The sequence below is a fragment of the Gekko japonicus genome, unplaced genomic scaffold, assembly GCF_001447785.1.
Source record: "Gekko japonicus isolate JY-2015 unplaced genomic scaffold, Gekko_japonicus_V1.1 scaffold1802, whole genome shotgun sequence".
Lineage (NCBI taxonomy): Eukaryota > Metazoa > Chordata > Lepidosauria > Squamata > Gekkonidae > Gekko > Gekko japonicus.
Window position 1 is genome coordinate 174,977 of NW_015176027.1, and position 15,276 is coordinate 190,252.

The window sequence follows — 15,276 nt, forward strand, 5'->3', positions numbered from 1 at the left end:
CAAATAAGGCATAACCCTGGCAAAGGAAAGGTGAAATGAGAAACGAAGGTGCGTCTGATAAGATGGGAGGTGTGAATTTTCTATGTTTCTCTGCCTCCCCTTCCTTTAGGCATTATATTTGACTCTTTCCAAAAATGGCTCGTTATTAATCCTTCCTCTTGAACTAGCATGCAAACAGCAGATAATACCTATTCACCTCTCCCGTAGCTTAAAAAACCTACTGGCAGGTCCGCATCTTGTAACAGCACCTGAGAGACAAGTACTCTGAAAGAAATCAAGATGGAGAACGAAAATGCATCTGATATGGTTCTAAAGCCAGCAAACGGCTGCTCGACAACTGGCTGTACTTGACTCTCTCATTGCCGGTGAGTCACCCACATGAATCCTTCTACCATCGTAAACCTTTCAGTTCATTGGAGCATTTTATGAGAAAACGCCACACAAAACACATCCTCCCATGTTTGTGATAATACCAGTTACTGTGGATTCCAAGATGGGTTCCAAAGAGAAGAGAACATAGACCCTAGCCTTCAGAGTGGAATCATTCTTTGACTGGAATTGGTTTGCATTTGTCTACAATATAAACATGGATCACTAAACAGTTAAAACAAATTTCAGGTCTACCTTACATTCTTTTCCTATATGCCATGTTATCTCCCCCCCCCCCAAAGTCTCCTTTATTCTTCTTAATGGTCAAACTATGCTTCTGGAGCCATCTTACAAGTCTCCACCCCCTCATTAAAAGAAACCAACAAACATAAAAAAGCAAACTTTATAATTGTATTCTGTTTTATTCTAATCAGTCCAGTAACAACAACACCTTTGAATGTATAGCGATGTAACCTAGAACATACCTCTGTTTCTATCCCTATTCAGATTTTTACAAACGTGCCAGTGACAGAGACCCTCCCTGCCCCATAGGATTACAATACAAGTAAATTGCCAGGTCTAGTTAAAGTTCTTCCACTCACAGACAGAGGTAAACTCTCACCAAAGACTTTTTTTGTTGCCTCCTCTGAAGCCTATAATAATGTCACGTCATCGTGGCTTGTCTCACAGCAGCCGGAAACACGCCTGTCACTGATGCAACTCGAGCCACCAGAATGTTTTGTTTTTCCTTCTGCGTCACTTGCACCAGTAATAAACTAAACTGATCCCCAATTGTCAAGCTCCTGCTTTTTGTTTTTGTTTTTGCTTTCCTCTTTAAATGACCAGCTCCTAGGATACAGACACATTCCACAATGTGTGCTTTAAGGGGGGGAAAAGGAGGGGGAAATACAAACAGCCAATATTTTAAGTCACAAACTGTACAGAGCCCCTTTTAAAGCAGGGGAATGGAACATTTAGATTTGATATCCTGGCTCCAGCCAATCTGAAGCAGCTTTTCACCTGCCACTGCATCTCCCTCCAATGGAAATCTGTGTTTAGAACAAGAGCCCTCCCCAGCCAATCATGTGCAAGCTCAGACACTCAGTTAATGATGCAGCAGTACAGGGAAGACTATCACATGTGAGCTGGAAGACTGCCAACATGGAGACACGGAGAGAGCAAGGTAAACAACTTTCCAACGCCAAAATGATGACATTTAATTCCTAAACGCTATCTTCCCCTCTTAACTCAGACCCTTGCAGCTGGTCTGGTGAGTCACAGTGTACCTGTCCCCTCTGATGCCTTTTAAACCTAACAACATGCCTAACGAGGATCACTGCGTCATCATTTGCCACTTTCTGAACTATGCTATATAACAACCCAGATTTAAAAATCCAGGGAGTGTCTTGTTAATCCCTTGTGCCAACTATTAAAAGTGTGTGTGTGTGTGTGCTGGATAGCAACCTCTGTGAAACTACCACTCTCTTTTTCTCCCTTTCTGAATCTGCATTACAGCTACGCAGTGACATTTTACAACCTGTGCTTTCATTCCAATGGTCTGACGCAGGACAAAGCAGCAATATCTAGGCACAGTAAAATAACACGGGGCTAAGGAGTTTGAGAGCTTGGGTGGCGAAGAAAGAACCCCCCCAAATATACACAAACACCCACACCCACAACAACAACGAGACGGTCAATTCGATACCCCCCCTTCCTCGATCAAAGGATACGTACGTAAAGAAAAAGAGGAACCGTGAGATCAGTTTGTCTACACCTGTGCAGTCCTCAGCCCTCTGCTCACTTCGCCGCAGGATAGAACATTCCAGAATTTTCCTCCCATTAACCCTTCCTACACCTGCCCCCCCACTGCGGGATTAACTGCGTTGCATCTTTCCCGTATCGTCAATGAACAAATCCGCCGGTACGAAATGAGTCCCCAAATAATATTTCTTTTTTAAAAAGATGCTGGATGGCTGAAAGAACCATGCTGCACAATGTTGTTATTACTTCTCTCTCATGATCTGTCTGTCTCTGTCTCTTTCTCGCTGCAGCAGGGCTGTTGCTAGTAGACCTATCGACAGAGCTTGCTCTCTCTCTCTCTCTCTCTCCCTCTGAGCTGTGTGACGCAGCTCAAAATTCTCCAGGCTGCTCCTTGTGTTTTAACAGCGGAACTGCAGCTTTCCCCAGAGAGCCGATGCCAGCAGTACCAGGGGCCGGACAAACGAAGAGAGAGAGTCACTCCCAGGCTAAGCACCCAAGTTATTTATATCACTGTGTTCCCTCCTCACCTTGGTTTCTTTGCTTCAGTTCCAAGCTTCCCTTTTCTCATGTTCGCATCATCAGCTTCTTGTGGCTCCCCCACAGTTACACTTACTAGCTTAACTCTTTTAGGGTTGGCTGTCAGTGGTACAGTCTTTTAAACAGCACAGCTGAAAACAGATCAAACTTTGTGTCCTTTTCCCTCCCTGCCATTTATAAAACAAAAAAGCAGATCCTTCTCAACCTTCAGAAAAGACAGATCACACAGCAAGCTATGCATTACTCTTTTGGTTAACTCTTTCAAGGGACAGAAGGCACATTTCAGTTTTGAGCAAAAAGAGCTGGTGCACATGCTTTGAACTTCTATATTTTTGAGAGCTATGAAAGGGGGGGGGGAATGAAGCCCCCAACTCCACTCAAACTCAGTTTGGAAATGTGGTAATGAGGGGAAAACATATCTCTCCAAATGGGAGGAAACACTAGAAAAATGTGAAAATTCTGTGGCTCAAAGTTCTACTGGCCTAGGTCAGTAGCAGTGCTAGCCTCAGGAGAGGAATATTTGCAACAGCTAATCACTTCAGCATGGCTTGAAAGCAGCAAGTAGTTTTCCCTCCAAAACTGTTCCTGATGGTTCGTATGGAGTACCCCTGACTGCAAGCTACACATTAACCGCTTTTACTACTACTTTCCTGAATGTGAAAAAAACCCATTAAGAGCACTGAATAGAGTAATCAGTGTATGACAAATGGTAGCAGTTTGGGAAGAAATTAATGAGAAAAAGAATATGAAAGACTATTAGTTTTGTTCAAAGAGGAAAAGCAACTTGATAAGAAAACTGCAGAGACCCCCTACATGTAAACAAAAACATGCCAGACTTTTAAATTTTGCATGGAAAGACTGGCCACATAATTTGGATTTTATAACAGAGCTGAAATATTCAGTGATTTTCCCCACCCTCTTCTTTACAGATCTATTTTAGAGTCATTTACTGCCTGAAAGTGACATCTGTTGGGCACAGATGCATGAAAGAACAAATGCAAACTTCCAAATGCTAAAACATTGAGAGCACAAAGATGTAGAGCCCAGAATACAAGGAAAGGGAAAGCACAGGAGTGCTGGACAAGGACACAATTCAAGGAACTTGCAAGGCACCAAGACGGGTTAAAATTCTACAACGCTATTAATTAAGCAGCATTTCTTCCTACCTTTCCCCTTCTAAATGTTCTGGTTTTGTTGATCTTTTATATATTTTTCTTAAATTCAACTTGAGATGGAACAGATTCAGTCACAGTGTTGTGAAGGAAAGGATGCCTACGTGGTTCCAGGAAGGGAAGAGAGGGCTTCTGTCAGGATGCCTGGGAGGTTGTATTTTGCTAGGAAAAGCTGTAAAATAATATGGTAAAATAATATGATAAACTTATCCTTTTTTGTTAGAAAAGCAGCCAAAAGGTAGCACAACAGCAGCAAGAAGATAAAAGGAACATCAAGAGGAAACAACTGAATAGACGAGACACGTAAGGAGTTTGAACCCCAAACCTTTACCGAGAAGTAGGGAACTCTATGACAATTCATCACAGAAAGAATTGTTTTTCACAAAAGCTTCCATTTGAGTTGGACTAGAGTATGTTGAGCCATCAGAAGATCCTTCATACACACACACTGCTCTGCCTTCACATGTCTTACAAGCATAAACTACTCTCAAAATTGAACTGTGCCCACATACTTCATTATTTATAACTAGAATGCAAGCGTTAATGTAGAAATTATAGGGTAAAAGGCACTAGAGTGTTGCCTTGAGCTGTAACATGTTAAACGTCAGTGACCAGTACTGGCAAACAGCATTTACAAGGGAAGTTTATGCAGCCTTCATTATCCTCCAGAATCCAATGGCCCAAACGAAGGTAAACTCATTCTGGCAGAGTACTTCTGTTTCCTGTTAAATCTACTACTGGACATGTTGCACTCACTGTAAGGCTTGTGCTTGACCAGCATTAGTGTGGTGTTAATTTATCTCTGGAAGATCCAGAAATAATTCATTGCTGTTTCTCTGGAGTAGATGAATAAAGGCAGCATGGACAACTGTGGAGAGTAGATTCTTTTGTCCTCCTAGGCAAAACTAATTGGACAGAATTTTAAAGGGCAATGTCATCCACATGCTCTTACTCAGTGTAAGATAATAAGGTTTACTTTTCTTCCCAGTATGAGGTACAAAGCCAAGAGTAAAAGCATTAGTCCAATGCCAGCTAAAGTGGTAGTGCAAACATTAAAACGTGAAGTACTTTACTGCTTAAGTTAACAACTTCAACTACTGGTATTAAACAAAAAGGCAAGGACAAAATACTGAATATATGAGCCAAAGCTGTACCCTCCTGAAAATGAAGAACAGTTTGTGTTCACTATTACCTGAGAGGTACTAAAATTAACACAGTGTAACACATTCAACCACAAGGATCGGTAATTGTGGAATGGGTAGAAGTCAAACAATGACCCAAGTGTTGATAGCTATTAATAGCTAAATATAAGAACAATAATACCTTTATGTTTTAGCTCTCTGTAATAGTAAACCCAGTACTAACAGTTACACAGAACAATGATCAAATCACAACACAGCAATCCACACATCAGCACTGAGATTTTACCCTGCAGAGTATGTTGAGGAGCATTCCATACCTAGCTTCTTCCTCCTTTATCACAGATAAAAATGGTTCACATGTAGTTATCTCAGAAAGCAACAAATGAGATTAGTAGGGCAGTTATATCACTGTGATTCAAGACTCTGATGTACAGGACAAATGCATACATGTGTGGCAATTCTCCCATCAGTGGTACCCACACTTGCTAGTGTGCCTGCGCCATTCTGACAGCCTTAACTAGGGATGAGCATGAACCAAACCACGAAGCAAAATTCGTCATGAATTTTTCCCCTGTTCATGGTTTGTGTACCGAAGTTTATCACTTTTAAAACAGTTCGGTTCGTGAATAGAGCCGAAAGCAGGGGTTTAAAGGGATTCCGAGTCCCTTTAAACCTCTACTTTTTGTTACCTGCAAAAGCTGCAAAAACAGCTGAGCAACAGGGAGCAATCTGTTCCCTGCTGCTCAGCTGTTTCGGCTATCTTGTGCAGTCCCTTTAGAGTTTAAAGGGAGTACAGAAGAAAACCCAAAAAAGTTTAAAGGGACTGCACAAGACAGCCCAAAATAGCTGGGCTGCTCCTCATCACTCAGCTATTTTTCAAGCTTTCTGCATACCATGTTTAAAGGGACTGTGGTCCCTTTCAACGGGGCTTGCAGGGCTATGAACCACAAATCGGTTCAGTTTGCAAGTGAACTTTCCAGTTCAGTTCGTGGTTCAGCCACAAACTGACACAAACATTTTTCCAATTCGTGCCCATCCCTAACTAACAGTACAATGGAATATTGGTCAGGGCTTTCCACTTTAGAAATGTGTTAGTTCAGGATACATTTTTCACATCCTCCACTGCAAATTTCTTGTAGGTACAGGAAATGACAATTGTTAAGATGAGGCCATGTTTAACTTAGAGTCCCAAATCAAACATTACCAAGGGTGTGTGCAGCACTAAACAAGCTTCTTCCTGGGAATAACTGAGAGGTGCAGCTGTTGATTTACACAGAACTTCTTGACCCCAATATCCATGTGTGATGCTGCTGCAGCATTTTGACCTGAGAAATGGCATGTTATAGATTGAAGGCACCAGGAGAATGACAGCAGCAGAACTGTTTTTGGTAAGAAAAAAGTACTGTGTGCAGTTATCCAACTACTTTACAGTATGTTTGGTAAAGAAGCCTCTAAGACATATTCCAGTTAACAATTACATAGCAACTACTGTAGTAGAATTCCAGAATTCACAAGAGGGGAGCTCAGCAATATCTAAAAAAAACTTCAGATATGTACAAACTCTGGATTGGTTTACATAAGTTTCCAATGAGACCTATACCAGGTCATTACTGCAATAACTCTACTGACTACTTGGTGGAACTCCTTACTGAAAGGCACTCTGGGATTGTTTACTTGCTAGTTTTTGGAAGCCAACAAAGATCATCCTGTTAAATAGTTAGTGCTTCTTCCTTGGTTGGTAGTTCTTGTGTTGTTTCCATTGACTGTTATGATGATCTCGCCCTCTTACCTCCCTCACTCACACAAAGGATACCCCCATCTGTCATCTTTCTTGCTGAGCAGCTCCTTTATCTATTTTCTTCTTGTTTGTCTATAGCTGTCCCACACAGCTGCTTTGAGATATTAGAGAGACAGACAGACGGATGGATGATGTGGGCCTAGCCCAGGGAACTAAGGGAAGAACAAAATCACCTTCTTGTACTCTGCTTTTGAAAGTTCAAAATAAACAAGATGTTTGATTTAATTTGGAGGAGAAAAGGTCAGGTGGAATCAGGTGCACAATATATGATGTGAACAGATCATAAATCTGAGGTGACTTTGTATTCACACAAACACCACATAATTTGTTGCCGAGTTAGCATTTCTGCTATGCAACAAGTTCTTTAAAACTTTGAGAGAGGCCTTCTTTTCAGTTTCTGCTTAAACACTCAAGCATAGGTTTTCAAGTTTCACCAACACAAAGTTTAGAAGGCAGGAACATATAACCAAGTCCCAAAAATCCTTTTTTATACACAAACTAAGGATCATTCCTCTTTTCTAGAAGCTATTTCCCTTCGTAACTAGTCAAGGATCATTTCTATTTACTAGAGGCTATTTCCGGTTTTTTGGCTTGAATGTGGATCCTCCTTGATCCACTCAGTCTCTTAGTTTCCTTCCCAGTCAACAGTCAGTGCTTAACTGACTCTTCATCAACTCTCACTTCCCATCTGTCATTCCTTAACTGACTCTCTCAACCAAATTCCATTTAAACACCCTCTCATTTAAAGGTTTTCAGACTCTGTTAGGCATTAAACTTTGATGGTCCGTCACAACTGTATTTTGAAATATTTTTGGTGTATCAGTAACTGGTCTGGGAGCCCTTGTAGGGCTAGTAAGCAAGGCATGCACTTCTTAAAAATAAGTAATTTGCTGAGCTGTGGAACTGACATGGCAGACCAAAGCCATTGCTAAGTCTGACTGCTCTTCAGGGTATGGCACAGAGTCCTGAGCTTCACTGTTCCTGTTTTACAAAGTACAAAGTACCTCAAGGATCTTCTTACTTACTGCTGCATCAGAAGCCTCGAGGCAGGGGATGTAAACACAGATTTAAACCCACTGAAAAATGGTTTTAATTCTGTCATTCACATAGAATTGCTGCATTTACCAGAAGTAAAATGGCCACTGCTACCTTATTTCTCAGTTTAAATGTATTCAAATGTAACATTCATTGAGCAGTAGTGATACTTTCCTGAAAAACTCTTGCTGGATAGTATATTTTTAAATGTTAGTAACCAGAATATATACCCCGAAACAGAAATGATTTAGATTATCAGAAGAATCCTAACTTAACAGGATTGAAAGATCAGAACCACTTACCTAGTTACTCAGGAAGCTACCTTTCATGAGTAAATCAAGCGTTTTGCAAAGCTAGGTCTCTACTATTTAAGGTGAACATGTTCTTGAGTTACCTGGAAGTATCATGCACATTTTTAATACACAAAAAATGCATACTGGAGAGCTGCAAAAATGCTTGCACACTTATTTTAGCAAGTACAAGTAACTGCACACACAGGAATAAACAGCAATAAAACTGAAGCCTGAACTAACAGTAGGCATTAATATATGGAACATGCAGTCCTAGCAATGCTGAGACAATGCAGCACCCAAAGCCTCCATTTTAAGCAGACAGTTATATAATCACATGCAAGGAATTAGGTTCCAACACTGTCCTGTGGCATCATAGGATGCCACGTCATTTCATTTTAGAAATAAATTATATATATATATATATATATATATATATATATATCCTGTAAGTACTTTATTATGATGGCTGCCACTACGACAGCATCAGTAATGGGAGCTGTGCTGAAACACTGGCCTGGGCAGTGAGACAATATCAAGTCCCACTGCCCACTCTGCAGGTGACTAAATGACAGGAAGCCGATAGCCTGTGTAAGTAGGAGAGCAGGCGATTTTCTGAATCTGAGGAGCCAGTAGGGCTGAAGAAAATTATTCCATGATTAGCTGCTAAGATCAGAGAGCACTGGGGTGCCTCATACCATGGAGGTACACAGAAAGCATAATTGGAGGTAGCAGGGATTGCATTGGTGAAACAGAAATAGCCGTTCACTGCGCTTGGCATTCTCTACGTCATGAGTCATGGAAGAAACACAAGAGGTAAAAAAAGTAAATATCCATGCCTGATTTGGTTGCTTAGCGCAAATCTAGAAGTGCAACAAGCTACACCTCGGGGGGGTGTGTGTGTGTGTACTATGTGCAGTAGGATTCTGTAGATCCACTTCATCCAGTCCTTTTGTGGCCAGCTTGCCCAGCAAACTGATGGAGGGAGCTTTGGGGCTTAAGGGAGCTTTGGGGCTTAAGGGGGTTGGTACTACAATTTCTTTTTACCACATATACACATATTTTTACTTTCCCCCCTCTAAAACTCACAAGAGGAATTCTGTTTAGAAATACATTGTTCCAGATCTTTAGAATTTTGTCCATTTCACAATCCAGTTCCAAACTGGGTGGCAGAGCAGGGTCTCTATAACGGAAGACGGAGGGTGCTTAGCAATGGGTCAGCTGAATCTGAGTATTGAGGGGCTTATAGATTCTTGATTCAATAACTACTATAATGGTCATGCTCTTGACTGCCATAGGGGCCAAGCCAGTCATTTGTTATGGATCAGAATAAGGAGACCCACATTCACATCCTGTCAGATCTGAGCAAAGAAGCAAAGGCCTGGAAAAAACCTAGACAAATGGGGGGAAGCCTTTCCCCCCCAAAAAAAAATTGAAAAAAATGATTAGAAAATATTTTCTTTTGCAATGATAAATAACATGCTTACAACAAGGTGTTCAAATATTTAATCTTCCAGTAGGATTTCTAAAAACTATGTAACATGAAGACTTTTATGTAAGACTAAGTAAAGTATCAAATCATTGCAATTCCTGAGGATACATACCGAGGATACAATTCTCAAATGCAGGAGAAAGATGCATTTCTGTCTCTATGGGGCACTGAAGTTGTCACAAAACAAGGGGAAAAGTCTCTGTTTCCTTATGGGCTTCATTTTATTGATATAGTTGGTGGATCTGTTTCTGTTCTCCTAGCTGTTTGTACTAAGGAGGAGTAGGAGGATTAAGGTTGCCAGACCCCTGGTCTGGATGGGTGTTCCCCTGATTTTCAGGGCTTTGGCTGGCTGGCAGGGGAAGTTCCACTCCCAAACAGGCACATCACACATTGAAGCAATGACATCACGTAGAAGTGACATCATCATAGAGTTTTGGCCAAAATGCTAGAGTGTTGCCTTGTGATGTCCCTGGCATGATGACATCACTTCCGCATGACATCGTCATGACAGCAACACAGCTTGTGGCAACGTCGCTTTACACACACACACCCACTCCCGGAAGGCTCTCTCCTACCACCCACTGGCAGAGCAACTGGACCTGGCAACCCTAATTGGAGGAGATAAAATAATGTTCTTAGTTTTGCCTTTAGCTGGAAGGCCGAATTAGAAATCACACTGAGGTGAATTGTTTGCACACAGTGCATTTGGAAATTTTGTGCTCTTCATTGAGACAGAGAAGGCACAAGCATGTAGTCATAAGAGTCTATTTTGTGAGGGAAAGGCTGTAATTCTTCAAAGAAGAGTACCAGAGAGGCAAAATAAGTTGTGCCTTGATGGAAGTGAAAACAAGGCCAAAGTTTCTTTTCAGAGAAAAGAGCTTCATTGGAGAGAACCTCTCTCAGCACTGGCAGAGAGAGAACTGATGGCGGGATGCCCCAGCTTTTCACATCAAAAAATGTGGGAACTTTGCATGAGGCGGGGGAGTGTATTCTGCTTCTTGGGGCTTCAAAAAACCTCCCTGCGATTGGCCTATTCAGAACCCATGTGGGACTGCACAGGTACCTCCTGTGAACAAAACAAAATTCCACACATCTCAACTGCAAAATCAATTGATTTTTCTATGGTTCTTTTGTGCCCAGTGCTTGTTTACAGAAGATAAACTGTAAATGGTAAACAGCTATATTTTAGGGACATTGCTTACTAATGTGTAGGTGACAATGTCTTAAAAGGAAAAACTTGTAGAGCTAGTTCTCTATTCATTCTGCCAAAGAAAGTACAACCAGAAAGGAATTTCACTCCAGAAAATGGGTAAAGAATACAGAATGAACACGGTGTCAGTTTTCTAAAGATTGTTACTATCCAGCTGTTTAGAAATTATATTTATTTGGGGTTAATACCTATCCAAAACATTCCTGTGCAGATAAGGACTACTATAAAAGGACTGATTTGTATTCTTGTTTTTTAAAGGGCATTCACGTCCTTCTTAGGAAACAAAGTTCAAAAGAAAAAGGAAGTTGGTGCAGCAGCAGATACAGTTAAGTCACAGTTATGTAACACCTCTGCTGGGACACGGTCAGGGCAGCAGACAGCTTGCTGATGGCCTAAAAATAGAATAATCCCAATTACAGCCACACTTGTACTTTTTCAAGGTTTCCTGTTTCATGAGCTTTCTCTCAGTTCATGAATTGACAAGGGGGGGGGGGAACCCAGATGTCCCAAGAGACCATTTTATTTTTCTTTCAACTGAACAAACACAAGCTTTTTGTGGAATTAAACAATAGGAGTACATATTCCCCTCTGCCCTGAACTCTCTTTGTGGGCCACAAGGTTTTTGATCTCAGTGGATAAGAGCCGTATGTAAATCCATACCCTCTTAACACCAATGTAGAAAATGAATCATACTAGAAGGGGAAAAAAGTATTTTGTTTCTTTTATTTACCAGCTTCAGCACCAAGAGCTGCCACAATTCATAGTTACACTTGGATTCTAGCGTATTATCCTGGGTTTCTTGCTACAGTCCTGCTCCATGTGCTTCTTTCCCTTGGATTACTGTCTGAAACTTTGGCCCAGATTCTTGCTTGGATTCCCTCCCAAGCCCTGTCTCCTGGAACTCCAAACCTACTAGTTTGTGCAGGTCCAAGCTCTGATTGTATAGTCTGCTACCTATACACTTACTAACCCAGATGACATCTCCACACAGAAAAGGATAGGTGATTTTTTTTCATCCCCTCTTCCTTCCTATCCTGTTATCTTTTCGTCTCCCTCATGTTACACACTGTACAAGGATTTTGTGCAGGTGTTAGGACTATACTGTAGGCATTTAAATACTATTGAGAGTTCCTTTCGCTAAAAAAAAATGTATCTGATCATTTACTGTACTTCGGCCTCCATTTTAATTCCACACCAACCTCAGAACTTTTCACATATTTTCACAGATACCCTTAGAAGTGCATGTATCACCATCCTTTCTCCTTTCCTTATCCTGTGTGTTAAAAAGACAATAGCTCCTTTAGATCAGGAGTGAGAGATTGCAGAGGAGAGGTTTCTCTCAAGTTTTGTTTACCCATATTGAATTTAGACCCAAGTAAGAAGTGGGCCTCATTCACACAGATTTGGGTTTAGTATACCCTGGGTAACAGTATACAAGGGATTGTATCTAGGCGACAATTTTCAACAACAGATAAAAACATAAGAGAATATTAGAGAAGCCATGTTGGATCAGGCCAATGGCTCATCCAGTCCAACATTCTGTGTTAAAGTCAGTTCGGTGTAATGATTAAGAGCATGGACTCTAATCTGGGAGAAACGGGCTTGATTCCCCACTCATCCACATGCAGCTGCTGGTGTGACCTTGAGTCAGCCATTAGTTCTTTCAGAGCTGTTCTCTCAAGGGCAGTTCTAGAGAGAGAGCTCTCTCAGCCTCATCTATCTCACAGGGTGTTTGTTGTGAGGAGTGGAAGGGAAAGGGATTGTAAGCCACTCTGAGACTCCTCCAGGTAATGAAGGGCGAGGTATAAATCCATCCTCCTCCTCTTCTTCTTCGTCACCCAATGGTCAAAACCCAGGTGCCATCAGGAGTTCCGCCAGTGGGGCCAGAACAAAAGCCCTTCCACTGTTGCCTCCCAAGCACCAAGACTACAGAGCACCACTGCCCCAGACATAATGTTCCATCTATACCTTATGGCAATAGCCACTAATGGACCTCTGTTCCATATGTTTATCATATAAGAAATATTTCTTTTCTTTTTTTTGGATCCCCCAAGGGGAATTTTTATTAATTTTTTACAATCTACAGCTGAAAATATGGGAAAGGGACCCACTACTAACTAAAAACCCAAGAGTAGGAGATCAATACATCAGCTTATCTCAATGTTACTTTAAAAAGCTAATAAAACAATGAACATAGTCAGTTATGCTAGGTTAATTATCTTTTAACTATTCATTTAACTGCTTAAAGAAACCCCCAGAGCATCCCAAAGTTATTTCAGAGTTTTCAGGCACAAATCAGAGTCCTTCAGCCATTATTTATTCTTCTCTTTTCTAATCCTCAATTTGTATGAACTTTTGGGGGCGGCTGCCCCCTTTTCAGAGGGTGGGTCTTTGTCCGAAGACCCCGAGCCCAACTCGCCATCAGATTTGGTTTCTTCTTCTTGTCCTCAGCTGGTTCCGTCTATACCTATACCTACAGCCACTAATGGACCTCTGTTCCATATGTTTATCATATAAAAAATATATCTTGCTAATTCCCCTTAGGGCTGTCAAGAGCCACCAAGGGCCCTGGACAAAAATTCCCCCTGAGCCTCCCCACATAGAATCAAAGATTTGGAAGGGACTTTCAGGGTCATCTGGTCCAACCCACGTTCCCCTTTTAGTACCATCTGAAAATTTAATAAGCATTCCCTCTATCCCTTCATCTAAATCCTTTATAAAGATGTTGAACAAAATAGGTCCCAGGACAGATCCTTGAGGCACTTCACTTGTCACTCTTCTCCAGGAAGATGAGGAACCACCTAACAGTTATAGGATCCAAACCACATTTTTCCAATTTGTCAACAAGAATATTATGTGGGACCTTATCAAAAGCCTTACTAAAATCAAGATAAACTATCTCTATGGCATTCCCCTGATCCAGCAAAATAGTAACTTTCTCAAAAAAAGAGATAAAGTTAGTCTGACATGACTTGTTCTTGAGAAACTCATACTGGCTCTTAGTAATCATAGCCATCCTTTCTAAATGCTCAAGGACTATATATTTGAGTATTTGTTTTAAAGCTTTCCGAGCTGAAGGGTTGGTAGTTACCCGGATCCTCCTTCTTCCCCTTCTTGAAGATGGGGATAACATTTGTCCACCTCCAATCTTCTGGCACCTCATCTGTTCTCCAAGAATTCTCAAAAATAATGTACAGAGGTTCAGAAATGAAGCCAGATGGGTGACCTTAAGCCAGTCACAGTTCTTTCAGAGCTCTTTCAGGCTCTAAAAACAAGTCTACCTCACCACTAGCACAACAATAAGAGCTAGAATTTGCAGCTGCCAGACAATCATAGGATCTCTGGCTATTCTACACACAATGCCATCAAATAATTATTTTTAAGTTTATTTTATTTATAACCTGCCCTACCCTGCAAATGGGCTCAGGGTGGCTCACAACATATAATATACAGTTTAAAACTGGGGTGTCAAACTTATTTGTTATGAGGGCTGGAACTGACATAAATGAGACCTTGTTGGGCCAGGCCATGTCTGTCAGAAAATGTAATGCCAGGTAGCAAAGATACAAACTTTATAAAGGACGTAAACACGATTAAAGATCTTTTAAACTTTAAATAAAACATGCTTAAAACACTAGCACTCTAGCAATATTTTGTTTATTTAACAGTCTCTGATAACTGACACCTCTTGCTCTGAATTATTGCATCAAAGTGTCAAAATGTCTGTGCTGTAGCAATCTTGAGTACGCTGTTCAGGTGTGGACCTGTACGCTGCAGAACTACTTTTGATTTATTGACATTTACTACAGAAATCTCATGCTCAGTATTCTGAGCCTAGGACCCAGGGGAAAACATGAAATGACTGGGCACTGCAAGCTTTTGTACATAAGTTGCTTCTGTTAGGGAACAAGCCTGATATTTGTTTTATGGACTGCTTATTGCTACACAATGGACTGTGCACACACACATGGGCTCAGAGAACTGTACACTTTAGGTCACCTGTTGTGATGACACACATAGAGGGTGCCTGAACATACCTTACATGTAAATAAGGTTTCAGCAACACAGTTGCCCAGCCTGGTGAAGAAGCACAAATCTCCATTATTGTGAGCAATGAAACAACAACTTTGGGAAGAAACAGCCACCATAGCAAAGCTGCTTGTGGTCACGTATCACCCATCAACTGCTTTGTTCCTGAACTGGCATTTCCTGCCAGATGGACATTTGGTTATCAATGGAAATGGCCAACTTCATCAGCACAACAATGAAGCATCCTGACGCCTGGATTTCACACATGCTCAGATGCCAATCCTTCAAGTAAGGTTTTAGGTTACAATGTTGGCCATCCCTCCTAGGTAACCTTCCTCCCTACCTGCAACCAATAGGATTGTTTTTGGGACGGACTAACAGGTAGGTGGGTCAGGAGGTTGGCACAGGTACCGCCCACCTTTTGGACCCCCTATAACAGGA

General features: G+C 41.3%; 2 long non-coding RNA genes across 2 annotated transcripts in view; one reads left to right on the plus strand and one right to left on the minus strand.

Moving 5' to 3' along the window:
* The window catches only part of LOC107123371, a 46,539-nt gene extending 44,074 nt beyond the window's left edge, over window positions 1-2,465 (minus strand). The window contains exon 1 of the long non-coding RNA XR_001482948.1: window positions 2,104-2,465. This is a non-coding gene — a long non-coding RNA (uncharacterized LOC107123371). The remainder of the gene's footprint in view (window positions 1-2,103) is intronic.
* The window catches only part of LOC107123370, a 31,221-nt gene continuing 17,424 nt past the window's right edge, over window positions 1,480-15,276 (plus strand). The window contains exon 1 of the long non-coding RNA XR_001482947.1: window positions 1,480-1,552. This is a non-coding gene — a long non-coding RNA (uncharacterized LOC107123370). The remainder of the gene's footprint in view (window positions 1,553-15,276) is intronic.